The sequence below is a fragment of the Geotrypetes seraphini genome, chromosome 4 (genome assembly GCF_902459505.1).
Source record: "Geotrypetes seraphini chromosome 4, aGeoSer1.1, whole genome shotgun sequence".
Classification (NCBI taxonomy): domain Eukaryota; kingdom Metazoa; phylum Chordata; class Amphibia; order Gymnophiona; family Dermophiidae; genus Geotrypetes; species Geotrypetes seraphini.
In genome coordinates, this window is record NC_047087.1 from 257,927,953 (window position 1) to 257,941,274 (window position 13,322).

Consider the following 13,322-nt stretch of genomic DNA (forward strand, 5'->3'; position numbering starts at 1 on the left):
AAATACCATTTTGGAAGCCCAGAGCAGATGTATTCCATTTATCAAAATGTTAGAAGGCAGCTGGCATGGTTAAAAGGAGAAGTTAAAGTGGCTGTTAAAGCTAAAAGAATCTCTCTCAAAGACAGAAAAAGATCCAAATGAAGAAAACAGGAAGCAGCGTAAGCACTGTCAAGTTAGATGCAAAACAATTGTGAGTAATGGTAAAAGAACTTAAAAAGAAGCTTGTTGTAGAGCAGTGTATCGCAAACTGTGTGCCGTGGCACACTACTGTGCCTCCTTAGATTTGAAGTGTGCTGTGTCAGCTAACTTGGAACTGCCTGCCTTCTGCTGCTGATACGCTACTGGAACTGCTGCTTGCCTCTTCTTCTCTGCTTTTAAGTGTGCCGCGGCGTACAGGGGCAAGAAGAGAGAAACCGGCGTCAGCTAATTTGCAACTTCCTGCCTTCTGCTGCCGATACTCCTACTTTCGTATCGGCAACAGAAGGCAGGAAGTTGCATGTTATCTGACGCCGGCGCCTCTTTTCCTGCCCCTGTATGCCGCGGCACACTTTAAATCAGAGAAGAAGAGGCAAGCAGGCGTCCTGGCAGCTTCTCTCCCCACCCTCGGTCCAGCAGCGGCAGCTCAGTGTGATTTTAACTTAGTCACACAGTTGCTGCTAGGATTAGTTTAGACTCGGTTTCATCTGGCAGCCGCGGGGCCTTTCTTAGGCCGGCCCACTTCGATGATATGAGACGGACCGGCCTAGCAAAAGCCTGGAGATTGCCTAATGAAACCGCGGCTAAACTAATCCTAGCGGCAGCTGTGAGGCTAAATTAAAACCACACAGTGAGCTGCGGCTAGCCTAGAGAAAGGAGAGGTATGTTGGACAGGGAAGGGGGGAAGAGAGAAGGGATACTGCTGAACATGGGGAGCAGGGAAGGGAGAAGTGGTACTGCTGGATGGGGGGAGGAAGGAAGGTAGAAGGGGTAATGCTGGACAGGGGGAGGAGGGAAGGGGTACTGCTGGACAGGGAGAAGGTAAAAGGAAGGGAGAAAAGGTGCTGCTGGACCTGGCAGAAAGGGAGGGAAAGGAAAAGTGCTACACACTGGAGGGGAAGGTAAGATGGTGCATGGGGAGAGAGCATGTTGGGTTGGGGGTGGGAAGGAGGGATGCCACTTGAGGGAAGAGGCAAGGCCAGAGAGAAAGCGTGCAGGAAGCAGAAAGTGTTGGACTTATGGAGAGGGCGTGATGGATGGGGAAGGAGAAATATTACATTCTGGGGGAGAGGGCAGAGAGTGAAAAGTTGGACTTATGGAGGGAGGGAGAGAGAGAAAAAAAATGTTGGACTGGTGGAAAGGAGGGAGAAGTGTTGTTGGATTGGGAGGGGGGCCAGAAAAGCAGAAGGGAAAGGAGATTGCAATCAGCCCTGCCTTCAGTCCTGGTCCCAATAAACCGGCTGGCAAAATGAAGCCAGAAGCAGCGGGGGCCTTCCCTCTTGTCAATTCGCTGTAGACTCTGCTGGTCACAATCATGCCCCGCCCCCAACCTCTGAATTTACTTCCTGTTTTTGAGGAGTGGAATCAAGATCGGCAGAGCCTATAGCAACTTGGCAAGAGGGAAGGATTGGTGGGAGGTTAACAGCCTATTAGGGGAGCAGGGGTGTGGACTGCCCCCCCCCCCCCGAGTGCCATCTTGCCGGAGGCATTGGTGCCTCTCCGCCCCCTGCATACTTCTTGAAAAGTTTGCTGGCATGAGCAGCATCTTCCACCCCTTGCTCATGCTAGCTTTGGCTCCCTTCTGACATCATTTTTTAGCTGCAGGACCAGGATGTGACGTCAGAGGGGAACAGAGGCCAATGCAAGCAGCAGATGGAAGATGATGCTTATGCAGGCAAACTTTTCAAGAGGTATGTGGAGGAGGCTGGAAGGGGGGCACCTGAGTGGCAGGAAAGAGTAAGGAGGAATCCCGAGTTTGGGGATATGTGTGGGGAACAATACCCCCCAAATGACTTCAGGTGCTGCTACGATGCCTCCGAGCTGATAGCTAGGTGTAGGAAGATACATCGTGGCCAATGCAGTGGTGAAATTGTCAAGCTGAATTGTGCTAGACTGGTGGGAGGTTAACGGCCTATTAAAAGGCGTGGGTAGGGATAACTTCAGACATCTAGGTACTGGAGATTATTCAGGAGGGGTACAAGCTCGAGTTCTTTCATCCTATTCCAGAAGTTTTTGTAGACTGTCCAGCAGGGAGACCAGAAAAAGTGGTCAGAGTTCGAGCAACAGTGCAAAGACTGCTGGATCTAACAGCCATAGAACCCAAGATTTGGGCTTAGGTAGATACTCCATATACTTTACAGTACCCAAAAGAGACTCAGAAGACTGGAGGCCAATTCTGGATCTCAAGTCGTTCAATGTAGCCTTCAAGAACCCCGTTTCTGTATGGAGACGGTGAGGTCAGTTTTTTCTTTTGTGGCGCCGGGGGAATTTCTCACCACTCTGAAATTGTGAACCTATCTGTACATTCCCATTTTTCTGGAGCACAGATGGTTCTTATGGTTCCGTGTTCTGGAGTAGCACATTCAGTTCTTGGCACTGCCTTTTGGACTGGCCACGCACACCTACGCAAGTCGGGAATACGGATGCATCCATATCTGAACAATTGGCTGATAAGAGCTCTGTCCAAATCCAAAGGGAGGATGGTAGTGCAGTATGATTCAGCTCCTGTAAAATCTGGGCTGGGTGGTCTACTTTTGGAAAAGCCACCTGGAGCGGATAATTCTTGGAGTATCTTGGAATTCTGTTCAACACAAAGGAGAACAAAGTTTTTCTGCCAGAATGTAACAGATCAGGAAGTTTTGGGATAGGCTGGCACCCACAGCTTGGCATGACCTGCAGATGCAGACAAAAACTGGAACAAGCACAAACAATATCAACATAGGTGCCATAAGACAGTAAAAGGGGCCAAAAGAGACTACGAGGAAAAAATAGCCAAGGAGGTGAAAAACTTCAAGCTGTTCTTTTGATATATTAAAGGGAAATGACCTGCGAAGGAAGTGGTGGGTCCGTTGGATGACCAAGGAATAAAGGGAAAGCTAAAGGAGGACAAAGCAATCGCCGACAAACTGAACACATTTTTTGTGTCTGTTTTTACCGAAGAGGACATACACAGCATACTATATGCTAGAAGTGAAAACGGGAAACTGACAGGGTTAACAGTCAGTCTAGAAGAGGTATGCAGGCAGATTGGTAGGCCTAAGAGCAATAAATCCCTGGGACCGGATGGCATCAATCCGAAGGTCATCCAGGAACTGAAAGAGATCATAGCTGAACTGCTTCAACTAATAGCCAATCTGTTGATCAAATCAGGAAAGATTCCAGAGGACTGGAAGGTGGCGAATGTTACGCCGATCTTCAAAAAAGGTTTGAGGGGAGACCGGGGAAACTATAGACCGGTGAGTCTGACCTCGGTACTGGGAAAGATGGTAGAAGCGCTGATAAAGGACCGCATCATTGAGGACAAGCCAGCACGGTTTCAGCCAAGGCCGATCTTGTCTGACAAACTTGCTGCACTTCTTCGAGGGAATAAACAGGCAGATAGACAAGGGCGACCCGGCAGACATTGTATATCTGGACTTTCAGAAGGCGTTCGACAAAGTTCCAAATGAACGACTACTTCGGAAAATTGCGATCCATGGAATCGAGGATGAAATACGTGGATTAAAAACTGGCTGGAGCATAGGAAACAGAGAGTGGGGGTAAATGGACAATACTCAGACTGGAAGAGCGTCACCATTGGGGTGCCGCAGGGCTCGGTGCTTGGACCCGTGCTCTTCAATATCTTTATAAACGATTTGGACATAGGTACAACGAGCAAGGTGATTAAATTTGCAGAAGATACCAAGTTATTCAGAGTAGTGAAGACGCAGGGGGATTGCGAAGATCTGCAACGTGACATAATCAGGCTCGAGGAATGGGCATCGACATGGTAGATGAGATTCAACATGGATAAGTGTAAAGTGATGCATGTCGGTAACAAAAATCTCATTTACGAATACAGGATATCCGGGGCAGTACTTGGAGTTCTGATCGACAAGTCGATGAAGCCGTCCACGCAATGTTTGGCGGCGGTGAAAAGGGCAAACAGAATGCTAGGAATAATAAACAAGGGGATCACGAACAGATCGGAGAAGGTTATCATGCTGCTGTACCGGGCCATGGTGCGCCCTCACCTGGAGTACTGCGTACAGCACTGGTCGCCGTACATGAAGAAGGACATGGTACTACTCGAAAGGGTCCAGAGAAGAGCGACTAAGATGGTTAAAGGGCTGGAGAAGTTGTGGTACAGCGAAAGATTAGCGAAACTGGGCCTCTTCTCCCTCGAACAGAGGAGATTGAGAAGGGACATGATCGAAACATTCAAGGTACTGAAGGGAATAGATTTAGTAGATAAGGACAGGTTGTTCACCCTCTCCAGGGTAGGGAGAATGAGAGAGCACTCTCTAAAATTGAAAGGGGATAGATTCCGTACGAACGTAAGGAAGTTCTTCTTCACCCAGAGAGTGGTAGAAAACTGGAACACTCTTCCGGAGTCTGTCGTAGGAGAAAACGCCCTCCAGGGATTCAAGACAAAGTTAGACAAGTTTCTGCTGAACCGGAACATACGCAGGTAGGGCTAGTCTCAGTTAGGGCGCTGGTCTTTGACCAGAGGGCCGCCGCGTGAGTGGACTGCTGGGCATGATGGACCGCTGGTCTGACCGAGCAGTGGCAATTCTTATGTTCTTATGCTGGGGTATATAGTAGCAACTATAGATGTTGTTGGAGCACACCTGCATCCTCTCCAGGGTGTGCGTCTGTACCACTGGTGCCTGCAAAGGGATGTGTTCCTTGGACAGCGGAAGTGTGGCTCAGTCTTAACTGGTGGTTGGAGACTGAGTCTCTGGGTCTCGTTATGGGTGATCCTGACTACAGATAGAAACATGATGACAGATAAGGCCAAATGGCCCATCCAGTCTGCCCATCTGCAGTAATCATTATTTCTTCCTCTCTCTAAGAGATCCCATATGCCTATCCCAGGCTTTCTTGAATTCAGATACCCCCACCTCTTCTGGGAGACTGTTCCACACATCTACCACCCTTTCTGTAAAAAAGTATTTCCCTAGATTACTCCTTAGCCTATCACCTCTTCACTTCATCCTATGTACTCTCATTCCAGAGCTTCTTTTCAAATGAAAGAGACTCGACTCATGCTCATTTACATCACATAGGTATTTAAATGTCTCTCATATATCCCCCTCTCCTACCTTTCCTCCAAAGTATACAGATTGAGATCTTTAAGTCTGTTCCCATACGCCTTATGATGAAGACCACGCACTATTTTAGTAGCCTTCCTCTGGACCAACTCCATCCTTTTTATCTTTATGAAGGTGCAACCTCCAGAATTGCACACAAAATTCTAAATGAGGTCTCACCAAAGTCTCATACAGGGGCATCAATATCTCCTTTTTCCTACTGGCCAGTATCATTCTAGCTTTCACTGTTACGTTTTCAACCTTTCTTAATTTTATTCACCCCATCCGGGGTGTCTACTCTGTTGCAAATTTTGGTATCATCCGCAAAGAGGCAAAACCTACCCGACAGCCCTTCAGCAATATTGTTTATAAAAATGTTAAAAAGAACAGGCCCAAGAATAGAACCTTGAGGCACACCACTGGTAACATCCCTTTCCTCAGAGCGATCTCCATTGATCACTACCCTCTGTTGCCTTCCACCACGTAGTACTAATCCACACAGACAATCAAGTTGCCATGCACTATATAAACAAACAAGGAGGCACAGGTTCTCACCCCCTTTGCCAGGAAGCGATACAAATCTGGAATTGGGCCATTCCACTCAACATCTTTCTCAAAGCTGTCTAGCAGGCAAACAGAACACTTTATCAGACAAACTTAGCCTCTTTCAAGATCTTCTCAGCGTGGGGGGACCCCTCAAATAGATCTTTTTGGGTCTCCCAACAATCACAAACTTCTACACTACTGCTCCAAACTTCATTCACCTCATTGTCTGGAATCTGATGCATTCCTCCTTGATTGGATAGACAAATTCCTGTATGCTTTTCCTTAATAGGAAAAATTATCTTCAAAATTCAGACAGGAGCCAGCTACTATGATTCTGTTAGCACTAAGATGGCTGAGGAATCCCTGGTTCTTTCTTCTTCAACTCAGTGTCAGTGTCAAGAAACCCATCCCCTTGCGGATCTTTCCAACTCTTCTGACTCAGCCTGAGTGGCCCTCCTCAACCCCAATCTACATTCACTGACTCTCACCATTCACTGATTCTCTTTGACTCACACACTCTCACTGTTACCTCTCTCCAAAAGGATAAATCAACATCATCTCTCTGCTCCTGTGTCAGCTATAATAGATGCTTGTAGAAAACTGGCCACACAGCACTGTTACCATTTCAAGTAGACCCGGTTTACCTTTTGGTGTCACTGGCAATTATTACTTCCAGAGATGTGTCTTCTGTCATCCGTTCTGGATTACCTCTTGCGTTTTTGTACCCATTTTTTAATCTCTCACTTTTGTACATTTTATCCCTCATTTCTGAGTGTGTGTGTTGTGCCTCTGAATAAAAGAAGTTATTGGAGAGAAAAAGGTAGTGGTGTGTGATAGGGTGAAAGGAGGGACAGGGGAGATATGATTCAGATGTTCAAATACTTGAAGGGTATTAACATAGAACAAAATCTTTTCCAGAGAAAGGAAAATGGTAAAACCAGAGGACATAATAAGAGGTTGAGGGGTGGTAGATTCAAGAGCAATGTTAGGAAATTCTACTTTACAGAGAGGATGGTGGATGCCTGGAATGCTCTCCCCAAGAGAGGTGGTGGAGAGGAAAACGGTGACAGAGTTCAAAGAAGCGTGGGATGAACACACAAGATCTAGAATCAGAAAATAATAGTAAATATTGAACTAAGGCCAGTATGGGGCAGACTTGCATGGTATGTGTCTGTATATGGCCTTTTGGTTGAGGATGGGCTGGGGAGGGCTTCAATAGCTGGGAGGGTGTAGATGAGCTGGAGTGAGATTTGACGGAGACTTCGACAGTTGGAACCCAGGCATAGTACCAGGTAGAGCTTAAGATTCTTGCCCAGAAATAGCTAAGAAGAAAAATTTAAATTTAAAAAATTTAAAATGAATCAGGTTGGGCAGACTGGATGGACCATTCGGGTCTTTATCTGCTGTTATCTACTATGTTACTATGTTTGTCTTTGGGTACTGGGAGGACTGTAGTGGCCTTTGGCCAAGGGGCACTTACAATTGGTGCAGGGAAAGGAGATGCTTGGCGTGGTGGGAGAGACCATAGGGTTTCTCAGGGTAGATGAGTGAGAAAGCGATGGTAAATACAAAGCATAGAAGTATACTAATAGGAAATGAGCAAAAGAGACAGACTGGGAAACATAAGAACTGCCATACTGGGACAGACCAAAGGTCTATCAAGCCCAGTATCCTGTTTTCAACAGTTGCCAACCCAGGTCCCAAGTACCTAGCTAGATCCCAAGTAGTAAAACAGATTTTATGTTGCTTATCCTAGGAATAAGCAGTGGATTTCCCCAAGTCATCTTAATAATGGCCTATGGACTTCTCTTTTAGGAAATTATCCAACTGCTAACTGATTTCACCATATTCTCCGGCACCAAATTCCAGAGTTTAATTACACATTGTGTGAAGAAATATTTTCTCTGGTTTGTTTTAAATCTACCACTAGGTAGCTTTATCACATGCACCCTAGTCCTAGTATTTTTGGAAAGAGTGAACAAGCAATTCACATCTACCCTTTCCACTCCACTCAGTATTTTATAGACCTCTATCATATCACCTCTGAGCTGTCTCTTCTCCAAGCTGAAGAGCTCTAATTGCTTTAGCCGCTTCTCATAGGGAAGTCATCCCAAACCTTTTATTATTTTTGTCACCCTTCTCTGTACCTTTTCAAATTCGCTGTATCTTTTTGAGACACGGCGACTATAACTGCAGATAGAACGTACAAGGGCATTATAACATTTTCATCTTTGTTTTCCATTCCTTTCCTCAACAATGACACCTAGATCCTTTTCATGGACAGTGACCCCTAAATAGAACCCTGCATCATGTAGCTATAGTTCGGGTTCCTTTTGCCCACATGCATCACTTTGCACTTACATTAAACGTCATCTGTCATTTTGATGCCCAGTCTTCCAATCTCACAAGGTCCTCTTGCAATTTTTCACAATCCTCTTGTGATTTAACAACTTTGTGTCATCAGCAAATTTAATTATCTCACTAATTATTCCCATCTCTAGATCATTGATAAATATGTTATAAAGCAGCGGTCCCAGCACAGATCCTGTGGAACCCCACTAGTTACCCTTCTCCATTGAGAATATTGATCATTTAAACCTACTGTCTATTTTCTGTCTTTCAACCAGTTCTTAATCCATAGTAGGATATTACTTCCTGTCCCATGACTTTCTAATTTCCTCAGAAGTCTTTCATGAGGTACTTTATCAAATGCCTTTTGAAAATCCAAATATACAATATCAACCGGTTCACCTTTATCCACATGTTCATTCACCCCTTCAAAAAAATGCAGTAAATTGGTGAGGCAAGATTTCCCTTGACTAAATCCATGTTGGCTTTCTCTCATTAATCCATGTTTTCGTGTCTGTTCTGTCATTTTGTTCTTTATAATAGTCTCTACCATTTTGCCTAGCACCGACTTCAGACTCACCAGTCTATAATTTCCCGGATCACCTCTGGAATCCTTTTTAAAAATCGGTGTCATGTTGGCCACTCTCCAGTCTTCTGGTACTATGCTGGATTTTAAAGAAAAATTACTAACAATAGCTCTACAAATTCATTTTTCAATTCTATCAGTACTCTGGGATGTATGCCATCAGGTCCAGGTGATTTGCTGACGTTCAATTTGTCAAATTGACCCATTACATCATCCAGTGTTACTGAGATTTGTATGAGTTTCTTTGATTTATCAGAATTGAATAACATTTCTGGCACTGGTAACTCACCCATGTCTTCCTCAGTAAAGACTGATATAAAGAATTAATTTAATTTGTCTTTGTCTTCCCTAAGAACCCCTTTTATCCCTCGGTCGTCTAACGGTCCAACTGATTTTCTTCCTGGCTTCTTGCTTTTAATATACCTAAAAAAATATTTTACTGTGTGTTTGCTTCCAGCGCAGTCTTCTTTTCAAGGTCTCTCTTCACCTTTCTTATAAATGCCTTGCATTTGACTTGACATTCCTTGTGCTGTCTACAATTATTTTCAGTCAACTTTCTGAAGGATTCTTTTAGCTCTAATAGCTTTCTTCAACTTAATTTGTTAACCATGCTGGCTGCCGTTTGGTCTTCCTTCCTCCTTTTTTAATTAATTAAATTTGTTTTGTATCCCGTTGGCCCCAAAGAGCTAATACATGGAATATATCTAGTCTGGGCTTCCAGGATGGTATTCACCTGATGTTGGTGAAGGTGCATGGCATCATGGCCAGTCCAAACAGAAAGCCAAGAACTGGAAGTGGTACTCCAGAATGTTAGACCTCAAGAACTTCCTGTGTTCAGGGAAAATGGGGATATGTAGATGTGCTCTGTCAAGTCCAAGGCAAGAAACTCCCCCCCTTCGCTAGAGAAGGAATGACCGACTTTGCCGTTTCCATGTGGAAACACAGTATCAATTTCAGATCCAGAATTGGCCTCCAGTCTTCTGAGTGTTTGGGTATGATAAAGTATATGGAGTATCTGCCTGAGCCCGATTCTTTATCCGGATGGTTCTATGGCTTCTAGATCTAATAGCCTCTTTACTGTCGCTCAAACGTGATCCACCTTCTCTGGTTTCCTTGCTGGAGAATCCAAAAAAGGTCTGGAAAGGGACAAAAGAGCTCAAGCTTGTACCCCTCCTGAATAATTTCCAATACCCAGGGGTCTGATGTGATCTTTGCCCATGCCTCCCAGTAAGCTGACAGCCTCCTTTCTATTCCTGGAGGTACAGTTTCTGACATGGCATCAGAACTGTTTCTTGGGGGCTGTTGTGGGGCAAGGACTGGGGATGCTTAGCACCCCTAAATCTCTGACTTGAGCTTTGAAACAGTCTCTGGACTGAAGGTCCTCCTGAGTACAGGCAAAAGCGCTGAGAGCCATGAAATTAGTTCAGCCTGACACCCCTAGGGGCCCTTAGTCTGCTGTCAGGTACAGACTTTGTTTTTTGATCCTGCACACTGGCCATAAGATCGTCAAGTCCTTTACCAAAGAGCAAGTGACCCTTAAACAGCAATATGCTCTACGTAGCTTTCAAAGATTAATCTCCTGCCCACTGTCTGATCCAAAGCATTCTTTGGGCAGAAACAGAAACCTTTCTCAGGACTCTGAATAGATTGTACAGAGCATCTAACACATATTCCACCCATCAGCATAAAAAACTGGGATCCACGTCAGCATCCACCCCCGAAGCATGACATAACCTTGAATGGCAAGCCTATGCCGCCACTGCTGCTTCCTTGAATCCCAACACTGTGGTTTCAAATTGCCTCTTAAGGACAAAGTCAGCCTATGGTCCTGTTTATCCTGCAATACTACTCTCCCTTCAAGGGGTTGTGAAGTACGCTTTGTAACCTGCACCACCAGGGAATCCACCTTTGCTGGACTGAACAGCTGATGAAACTCAGCATCTACTGGGTAGTTTTGTCATGGCCTTAGTCACCACCGGGTATAGTTTTGTCTTGGCCTTAGCCACCCGAAGTGGCCCTTGCTGGAACCTCCCAATGGTCTGTGAGTATCTTAGTAATATCTGGATGAGAGGGAGCCTTGTTGCTGTGTATGAGTGAGCACTGGACAGTAAAGGCCTGTGAAGGCTCTATCTTTAATTCTTGGAGAGACTCGGTAATAATCTCTAAAAGTGCTGACAGATTGAACAGCCAGTTGGGTCCGCTCCGAGATCCAGGGCTGATACCAAATTCACTTCATCCCAATTCTCTTCTAACTATATCCCCGCATCTTGTTCATGGCTGTGCTGTGAGGAAAATGCATCTTTAGAGGGAATGACCACTTCCACTATCATGAACCCCGAAGGGTCACTGTGACCACTGAAATTTAAGGTACATAAGAACATAAGTACTGCCATCTCCGGATCAGACCTTTAGTCCATCAAGTCCGGCAATCCATACACGCGGAGGCCCAGCCAGGTGTACACCTGGCGTAATTTTAGTCACCCATATCTCTCTATGCCTCTCATAACGAGATGCGCATCTAGTTTGCTTTTAAATCCTAGAACGGTGGATTCCGCAATAACCTCCTCTGGGAGGGAATTCCAGGTGTCCACCATTTGTTGCGTGAAGCAGAACTTCCTGATATATGTCCTGGACTTGTCCCCCCTTAGTTTCAGTCCATGTCCTCTTGTCCGTGTCACATAATTTTTTTTCCTGCTCTATTTTGTTGATTCAGTATTTTAAAAGTCTCGATCATATCCCCTCGCAGTCTCCTTTTTTCAAGAGAGAACAATCCCAGTCTCTTAAGTCGTTCCTCGTATTCCAAGTTCTCCATACCTTTTATTAGCTTCGTTGCTCATCTCTGCACCCTCTCCAGCAGTTTTATATCCTTCTTTAGGTTGGGAGACCAATGTTGGACACAGTATTCCAAGTGTGGTCTGACCATTGCTCTAAAAAGCGGCATTATAACTTTCTCCGATCTACTCGTGATTCCTTTCTTTATCATGCCTAACATTCTATTTGCTTTCTTTGCCGCTGCTGGGCATTGTGCCGACGGCTTCAGGGTCCTATCAGTACACCCAGGCCCTTTTCTTGTTCGCTCTTGCCCAGAATTGCACCTGACATTCTATACTCGTGTTCTTTGTTCTTTCTACCTAAATGCATTACTTTGCACTTTTCCACATTAAACTTCATCTGCTATTTCTCCGCCCATTTCTCTAACTGACAAAAGTCACTCTGAAGTTCCTCGCTATCCTTCTGCGATCTGATTGCCCGGCATAGCTTTGTGTCATTTGCAAACTTGATGATCTCACTGGATGTTCCTTCTTCTAGGTCATTGATGAAAATATTAAATAAGATGAGCCCAAGTACCGAGCCCTGGGGCACACCTCTAGTCACTTTCTCCCAGTCTGAAAACTTCCCATTTATGCCCACTCTCTGCTTTCTGTTCTCCAGCCATTTGCCTATCCATCTTAGTATATCTCCTTCTATTCCATGGCTTTGTAGTTTCCTGAGAAGTCTTTCATGTGGAACCTTGTCAAACGCTTTCTGGAAGTCCAAATATATTATGTCCACCGGTTCTCCACAATCAATTTGTTTGTTCACGATCTCAAAAAATTGAAGTAAATTCATCAAACATGATTTCCCTTTCCTGAAGCCATGTTGACTGGCTCTCATCAGGTCGTGTGTATCCAAGTGCCGGTCTATGCTATCTTTAATCAGTGCTTCAACCATCTTTCCAGGGACAGATGTAAGACTCACAGGTCTGTAGTTGCCCGGTTCTCCTCTTGATCCTTTTTTGAAAATTGGTGTGACGTTCGCTATCTTCCAGTTGTTCGCTATCTTCCAGTTGTCCGGTATCTGACCAGTTCTAATTGACAGGTTGGCAAGTTTTTGCAATAGCTCTCCGATTTCAACTTTCAGTTCTTTTAAGACTCTTAGGAGAATTCCATCCGGTCCAGGGGATTTGTCACTTTTAAGATTGTAAATCTGGTAGTATATCTGGTCCAAGTCCACTTCTACTGTGGTGAGGCTGTCTTCTATTACTCCTTTGAACACTTTTACCGCTTCTGGTATTGTTGCGGTGTCCTCCTTCATAAAGACAGACACGAAAAAGGAATTTAGTCTGTCTACAATTTGTTTGTCTTCCTTGATGTACCCTTTTCTTCCCTGGTCATCCAGCGGTCCCACCGCCTCTTTTGCTGGTTTTTTTCCTTTTACGTATCTAAAGAAGGGCTTGAAATTTTTGGCCTCTTGCGCTATTTTCTCCTCATAGTCCTTTTTGGCATCCCTTACCACCTTGTGACATTTCTTCTGATCATCTTTATGTTTGTTCCAAGCTTGGGTTGTTTTCGTGGTTTCCATTTTTTAAAAGGGTTCTTTTTTTCTCTTACGGCATCCTTCACCTCTTTAGTAAGCCATGCCGGTTCTCCTTTGCCTTTATTTTTCCGTCCTTTGGTTATCTAAGGAAAGTAGAGATTTTGTACTTCCGTGATAGTATTTTTCAGTAGGGACCATGCCTGATCTCCCTAATGGAAGTGACATGTATGCAAATCTCTCTCATGCATATTCATTAGGGATATCTTGAAAACCCGACT

At 44.9% G+C, this 13,322-nt stretch overlaps 1 protein-coding gene across 2 annotated transcripts in view; it reads right to left on the reverse strand.

The window, feature by feature from the left end:
* ANKRD1 (ankyrin repeat domain 1) overlaps positions 1–13,322 on the reverse strand; it is a 121,853-nt gene that overhangs the window by 100,631 nt on the left and 7,900 nt on the right. The window lies entirely within an intron of this gene.